At 46.9% G+C, this 8,205-nt stretch overlaps 1 pseudogene; it reads left to right on the forward strand.

The window, feature by feature from the left end:
- Window positions 1-2,238: 2,238 nt before the first annotated feature.
- LOC147113873 (uncharacterized) lies at window positions 2,239-4,016 on the forward strand (annotated as a pseudogene).
- Window positions 4,017-8,205: the final 4,189 nt, after the last annotated feature.

Consider the following 8,205-nt stretch of genomic DNA (forward strand, 5'->3'; position numbering starts at 1 on the left):
AGATGTGACGGTTGGGGCCTGTCATACCCCGGACGCAGTAGAAGACTTCACCTGCGTTGCTGTTTCAGTCTCCACGTGTCCGCTGATGTGGTCAGGTGCGTATTGGACCTATCAGGTAGGTACCCAATTTCTTTTGGTCAGAAATAGGATTTAGAGTCTTTCCATCAAATCTTACCCAGGGGTAAGTCAGAATAGTTTGTGGAGTGGAATCAAACTTGCGCACCTTCGGTTTCTTCCAGGTTGGTTTCTTGTCGGTCGCAGTGGCCCAATATTACTTCGTTGCTGGTAATATTTTCGGTTGTTTGTTTCTTGGGGCCTTTGGTTGCCGCAAGGCGTTCGATGATGTTTTCTCCTGGCTCCGACTCCTGATACTTTTGTGACTTGACGTGGCTTTTGAAGTCTTCTTCTTCTTCTCTTCTACACGAGCCATGCTGTATCGAACGGACCAAAACCGAACTGCTCTCTTTCGGACTGTACTGAACCGAACTCCTTGACTGAACGAACCGACTCACCAACCAACTGAAAAAGCAGGCCCCAATTATACCATTTGAGGCCTTGCTTATCTGCCCGCCAAATCTTCTCTGGCCCATTGTCATTTTTGGCGGGCTCATTAACATTAATAGTTTTTGAATTCTTTAACGGGTTTCAAGCTGGTCCCATCTATCTTAATTGGTTTAAGTTGGTATGAATTAGTTTCGAGATGGTCCATCGAAACCTAAATTGACTTTAAATGAATGTTTAATGTCTGGTTTGATTAGTAAGATTTGTCTTTTCCTGCTGGGGTCAGGGTCCCTTTTGTTGGTCAGTGGCATGTTCTGCATTATGCATACTTTGGATGGCTCTGTAATTTTTGGCTGGAATGGCTCTGCCACTGGTCTTTTATCATTATGTAAAATTGAGAATATCTTTTCAGGGAAAAGAAACCAGAAACTGTAAAAGCAGCAGAGAAGTAAAAAAGGGCTAACCTGATACCTGATCTTTAATTGTTAATGAGGCTGGTGCCCACGAGGCTACACCTTGCTGTAGGAACAATGTAAGGCAGCGTGCAGAAGTTATACAGACAATAGGCGATCAGAAAACGCATTACCATGATTGCAAACGCATTACCATAATGTTTAGGTGATCATGAACACATTACCAGGATGTTTACTTAGCTGTAACCCATTCAGTTAAATGTGACTTCTTTATTTCAAACTGCCAGGCCAGGAAATCAAATTAAATGTATACGTGCACAGCTCAGGATTGGTGCAGGAATATACGAGGTGTTAATGTCTTCTCAAATGCAAGTATAATAATGTAGCACACTGTATGACAAATTGCTTGCTCTGTTGGGTTCGTCAGACTCTTGCAGGAGTCGGTGCCGACATTTCAGAGTAAGACTCCGCGGAAAATAAATCGATTGAATTCTCCAGTTGCATTCGACTCAGTGATTACTGAACCAGACTGAGGGTAAAAGAATCCGTTCTATCATTTGGTGTCAGAAGTGGGATCTCAATGGACAGTCACCGAGAGTTCGCGAACTAAGAGTTGAATCGTCTCGGACATGGAGAGAGGAAATGGGCCCCCGATGTAAGTAGTTTCTTGTACTACCTCAGTTTTCCTCTGATTCCGCCAGTCTGACGACGAGTCGGCCAATCGCTAACTCCCGTGTGGTGTCCCGCCGAGATCCAGGTCAGTCTGGCGAATACTGGAAGGGATAGGTGATTAGGTCAGTGATCGGATATCACTGAGGGTCAGTGATCGGATATCACTGAGGGTCAGTGATCGGATATCACTGAGGGTCAGTATACGTACTGAGGGAATAACTAGGAACTTTGTAAACTTAGAAATAAGCACTTGTGTCAGGTAAAGAGCGTCAACCTCGTATATCACTTGGCCCGCCTAGGCTCTGAACAAGTTTAAAACGCGACTGTGTAAAGTTCACAAGGGGAGTAAGATGGGCAACTGTTTAGATACCACGACTGAATCGGGTAGCGCCTTACAGACCCTTTGTGAACAACATCCTGACAAAGCAAAGCAACTTAGACAGTTGTCGGGAGGATTGAATAAGAAATTAGGAAGTGATCAATGGCCACTAGGAGGAACTAAGAATCTAGATGCCGCTAAAAAGGCTCAAGAACTAATTTGGAAAAGTAACAGGGGTACCACAGCCAAAGAACTAATTGCCCTATGGAGACAGTACTGTCAGGAACTGAAAGAAACTTCCTTGTTAGCAAGTTGGCAGGAAAATGCCTTAAAATTAGGAATAGCACTTACAGGGGGAGGGGTAGTCAAATCAGTAGAGGTATTGAAAAAGGAATGCGCTCATGAGAAACGCTCAAAACAGGAGTCTGAAAAGACCACGAGCGAGCCTGGAAAGGCTGATAAGAGTGGATTACGTAATCCAATGGTTGGCCTTGCCTTGACAGAGGGAGATGGTGATGATGATTTGGACGAATGGAATCACAGGGCTCAGGTTGTTCCCCACGCACCCCCCCCGTACGTTAACATTTATCCCCCGGTGGCACCCGCACCAGCTGCACAAACCCCCGCGCCGACACCTCAAGTATCTGCCAGTGCCGTTTCCCCGCCGCCGTCAGTCACGGTTGAAGTAAATAATCCCCCGCCGGTCCAGATGGGAGACCAACAACCGGGTCCCCAGTATACCGACCCTGTTGCCTTTTACACCCGACTCAGGACTAAGAATAATCGGCCCCCGACGACACCCTCCCCACCCCAACCCAGTCCATCAAGGTCACGAAAACGGAGAAATCAAAGGCAGATGATTCAAAGTCAGAGGCTAGAGAGTCAGAGCCAGAGTACCCTCAAGGCTTTAAGGTCCTTTTTAGAGTGCCGGGACCATAGTGACATTGACAGTGGAGATTCAGGAGACGACTTGTCATCCCTGGAATCAGAATCTGATACCGAGAGACCCGCCAGACATAAACCGACACCCCGGCAGTTGCCGGTGAGACAAATGCCTAACCCTACCTTTAACGCAAATATTCCAGTGGCCGCCGATAACTCCCGGACCATAGGTATCTTCTACCCCTGGAAACCTAACGAGATAATGGCTATCTTAGCCGGGATGCCAGATAGGAAGAAATCCCCCACCTTGTTTGTAGAATTCCTCCGGACTACTATACTCGTCTATAATGCTGAATCAAGAGACTTATGGGCATTAGTACAGCAGATCTTGAATCCCGCCGAACATGCAAGGTTTTTGGTTAACCTAGGCTTTGAGGACCATGCCACATTAGAGGCTCAAAACGCACAGAGTGCTGCTCGTGAACGCGCCATACTCACTGCTTTAACCACCACCCTGCAGAAACCCATTGATATATCCAAGGTGTTGGATACTAAACCACGAAAGGGCGAGGGAGCAGAGGAATTCCTAGAGAGATTCTCTGAGGTATATCGGAGTCAGTCAGGAGATGCTAATTACCGGAACGGAGCAAACTCGCCGCAATACTGTGCTATCCTGATAAATTGTCTACCAATCTCGGTGTCTGAAGCAATTAAGACTAACAATATGGACTGGTCAGAGAATAGTCCCAGCCAGATGGCCAGGGCAGTGAAATATTATTGGAAAGAGAGTAAGAGTCAGGAGAGTCAGCCCCAGGTCAAGGTCAAGACTGTGTACGTGATATGAAAGGAAGAGCCAAAGCCCACCCAAGATGTGATAGGATATCAGACGGAGCCCCAGTACTGCGTCCCAGAGTGGGTTGACAGACAAGGGTACAGAGATACCAGCCATCCCAACGGACCAACCGTCCCTAGTTATGGCCCACCCTACGCTCCCCCAAGACAACATTTTGGCGATAGAGGAAGAGGAGGGAGGCAAGCAGGGTCAGATACCTGTTTTAATTGTGGCCAGCAAGACCATTGGAGCAGGGAATGTCCCTCCCGAAGACAAGGAAGAGGGGGCCACATGCAAGGACAACGGGGAGGTTGGCAGGGAAATCGGGGACGAGGAAGATATACAGACTTCTCCCAGAATAATCCGTTTCCCCAGTACTGACTAGCCAACCTCGTGGTGAACGGGTTCCAGTCGGACAAGGAGCCCGTTCTATCCCTGCTAATTGAAGGGAGCCGACATACGTTTCTGGTAGACACCGGAGCTGCTATGTCATCTGTCCGATCAGAGCTCAATCTCCCTAAATCCGGGGAGACACAAAGCCTGTCCGGATTCCAAGGACAAGTGTGCCAGTACCCGATATCAGAACCAGTTGAAGTAGCATTTCAAAATGAGTCTGTGAAACACCAATTCGTGATCACAAATGGGCTGGATTGCAATCTCATGGCCAGAGACCTGTTATGCACATTTCAATTAAGAAGCATTGTGCTACTATCAACCCAGCATGTTTTCTCACAGAACCACCCCTCGAACAAACAGACCCAGGACATGATTGTTTATTTTTAATCAAGGAAGATACCTCCGTCAGGGAGGATCTATCTGATGCCCCAATGCAGAGTCCTGACACAACCATGTATGTAGATGGAAGTGCGTCCGTCAGTCCCCTTGGGAAAAGACTTTCTGGATATGCAATCATAGATCAGGACAGTAATACTTTGGAGTCTGCCGCCGTTGAACTTCCGTATTCCGCCCAACAAGCAGAACTGTTCGCATTAATACGAGCTTGTATCTTAGGGAAGGACTTAAAGGTTAACGTTTATACAGACTCGAGATATGCCTTCGGAGTGGTTCATGATTTCGGACCATTATGGAAAAACAGAGGGTTCCTAACCTCTGCAGGAACACAGATATCCCATCAGAAATTAGTATCTGATTTGCTACAAGCCCTCATGCTACCAAAACAGATCTCTGTGATAAAGTGCTCCGCACACACAGCATGACAAACCCCAGTAGATATAGGGAATAGATGCGCTGACCAGGGAGCTAGGGAAGCGTCCCAGGAACAACGAGTAGTTGTGCCTAGAATGATGAGCCAGACTAAAAGCTCAAATAAAAGCAAGTCTCCCTCGGAAAAGCCAACGCCAACCATCCAAGACGTCATTAAGTTACAGGAGGACGCTCCTGACTGTGATAAGGGACTGTGGAAACAGCTCGGTTGTACATATGATTGTGTGTCTAAATTATGGGTCACCCCTGCCGAGCAAACTTGTATGTCAGATGAGCTAGCATTATGGGTTATTGAATGTATACACTTTGCAACTCATTGTGGTGCCAGAGCAACTAGTGACACGTTATTAGCTACATGGTGGCATCCTAGATTACAAGCTCTGGCTCAAGGTATTAGCAGTCGCTGCCTCATTTGTCAGCAGCATAACCCGGGAAAAGGCATACCTTGTGAAACGGGTAAGACGCCGTTACCCACGGGTCCCTTTGAGACCCTCCAGATGGACTACATTGAATTAGAAAGGTGTCAGTGTTATAAATATGTACTGGTTATTGTTGATGTATTTAGTAAGTGGATTGAGGCCTACCCGACTACGGATAACAAAGCCTCCACTGTTGTAAAAGTTTTAATGAGAGAAATTATTCCAAGGTACGGAATTCCAAACCGATTAAGTTCAGACAACGGCCCTCACTTCGTGGGTCTGGTAAAAAAGGAGTTCTGCACTCAAATGGGCATCCAACAGCAGCTACATTGTGCCTACAGGCCACAGGCCGCCGGACTGGTCGAGCGGGCTAATCAGACCTTGAAAAATAAACTTGCCAAATTACAGGCCGAGACAGGAACTACATGGCTCAAACTACTCCCCGTGGCCTTGTTCCAAATACGCACTACCCCGGCTGGTGCAGCAAGATTAAGCCCTGCTGAAATCATATATGGCAGACCTCTCAAAACCCCGTGGAACCAGGAAGTCCCAAAGACTGTCCACTTTCACCACATGACGGCAGAAATGACTAACTATATTTTGTCGTTAACCAGGGCATTGAAAGGTTTGCACTCCCGGGTACGCGCTGCTTACATCGACCTCCCTCCTATAGTCAGTCCCTCCCAGGTCGAGCCCGGAGCATATGTATTAATCAAGAATTGGACGCGAAAAGGATTGGAACCTCGTTGGGAAGGACCCTATCAAGTCCTACTCACCACCCCAACTGCTGCCAAAGTAGAGGGAAAGAGTGCTTGGGTTCACCTCCACCACTGTAAAATTGTCAGTAATGCTATGCCTGAAACTTAAAGAATGCTAACCTCTCTTGCTTCCAAGAAATCTCTCCCTAAACAGACGTGCCGCGCCGACCAGCCATGCAGACGTCGCTGTGGATCCTCTCTATCAGTGTCCTGATCACGCTTGGAATAACTCAACAGCCCAGAAGGAGAACATGCCAGCGGAACCAACCCAAGCGGGTACACCACCTATGCCACGGAGACGTGCTTCGGTGCAATGATGATAACCCAAGGCGGGTTCGGGAAATGGAACGTGATCAACTGGGACACCTACATTGGGCTTATTAGACAGCCCCACCGCTCGGTAATGCTGAGATATATACACAGAGGAACATTGCCATACCATTGGACCAAGTGTAAATTTGATTACGTCTGTCGACGCCAGGTGACCAAGTCTGTTACTGCAGGACCATGCAACAGAACTACCGATACCAAAGGACAAAGCTGTTATCCGAAGTCCAACCAGGAAAGGAAAAGAAATGGACTGCCCCCTATGAGCAGCCTTGACTATTTTAGGTTAGAAGGTATACAGGCCAGTGAATATGAAATGAAGGAAGTAAAGTACGATGATAATAAAGAATTTGATCGACTGAATAAAATAGACGTAACCGAATAACGGTTGGTTATCATAGAATGATTAAAGGAGGGAATGAGAATATCATTTCAGGGAAAAGAAACCAGAAACTGTAAAAGCAGCAGAGAAGTAAAAAAGGGCTAACCTGATACCTGATCTTTAATTGTTAATGAGGCTGGCGCCCACGAGGCTACACCTTGCTGTAGGAACAATGTAAGGCAGCGTGCAGAAGTTATACAGATAATAGGCGATCAGAACACGCATTACCATGATTGCAAACACATTACCATAATGTTTAGGTGATCATGAACACATTACCAGGATGTTTACTTAGCTGTAACCCATTCAGTTAAATGTGACTTCTTTATTTCAAACTGCCAGGCCAGGAAATCAAATTAAATGTATACGTGCACAGCTCAGGATTGGTGCAGGAATATATGAGGTGTTAATGTCTTCTCAAATGCAAGTATAATAATGTAGCACACTGTATGACAAATTGCTTGCTCTGTTGGGTTCGTCAGACTCTTGCAGGAGTCGGTGCCGACATTTCAGAATAAGACTCCGCGGAAAATAAATCGTTTGAATTCTCCAGTTGCATTCGACTCAGTGATTACTGAACCAGACTGAGGGTAAAAGAATCCGTTCTATCAAAATGACTGAGACAGTCCAGAACGTTCCCAGACAGTTTGGCTTAAGACAATATCCAAACTGCTTGTTTTACAGAGGGCCATCCCAATCCCTTTGTAGCAGCCTTTCACAGGCTTGAACATGCCTTTTAAAATGACCAAAATCCTGGGGTTTTGAATTTAAGCCCCTTTTAGGCCCAATATTCTTATACCATTCTGACATGGTTTTTTAACAGTCCAAAAGTCCCTTCTTTAGGGTAATCTTGGTTTTGGGGGATCTGCTGAATTTTGAGAATCTTACAGCTGGTAGGCCGCAGCAGGGAAGCGGAGACGATGGAGCGGGAGATCCTGGAGGTTGGGGAACAGATCAGAAAGACTGGGGGGAGCAAAGATCAGAGGTTGGGGATATCGGAGGCATAAAACATATAACCATCCCAGGAGCGAGAGACGAAGGGAGAGAGAGAGAGAGAATGGAATCAGGTATTTCGGAGCTGGGAGAGTTTTTTTCATGAGCTGAGAGGCTGTTCAGATTGCAGGGAGGAAAGCGGGTTAGCTTGGGGGGCTGGGGCTGGGGGGGAAGCACTCCTGCTCCTCCTGGCCCACCCGCAGTGCTGGAAAGGCACTTGGTTGACATCACGATCTCCGGGCGCAGGAGATCATGGAGGTAGTGTTTAGCGCCACTGCAAACCGCCAGTTCAATTTCGCAGACGGCGCTAAAATCGCCGCGCTTGAGCAATAAATTGCTAGCGCTCTGTTAGCGTCCCTGGAGGCGCTAACGGGAGTTGCTAACAAACCCCTAAGAACCAACATATAGTGTGGAGTGGAGTAAGGTGTAAAGGTGGCAGGTTTGCTTCCCTGAAGGGGATTAATGAATCAGTTGGGTTTGACC

The sequence above is a fragment of the Somniosus microcephalus genome, chromosome 8, assembly GCF_052327205.1.
Source record: "Somniosus microcephalus isolate GS21.2 chromosome 8, FLI_Smic_1.0, whole genome shotgun sequence".
Classification (NCBI taxonomy): domain Eukaryota; kingdom Metazoa; phylum Chordata; class Chondrichthyes; order Squaliformes; family Somniosidae; genus Somniosus; species Somniosus microcephalus.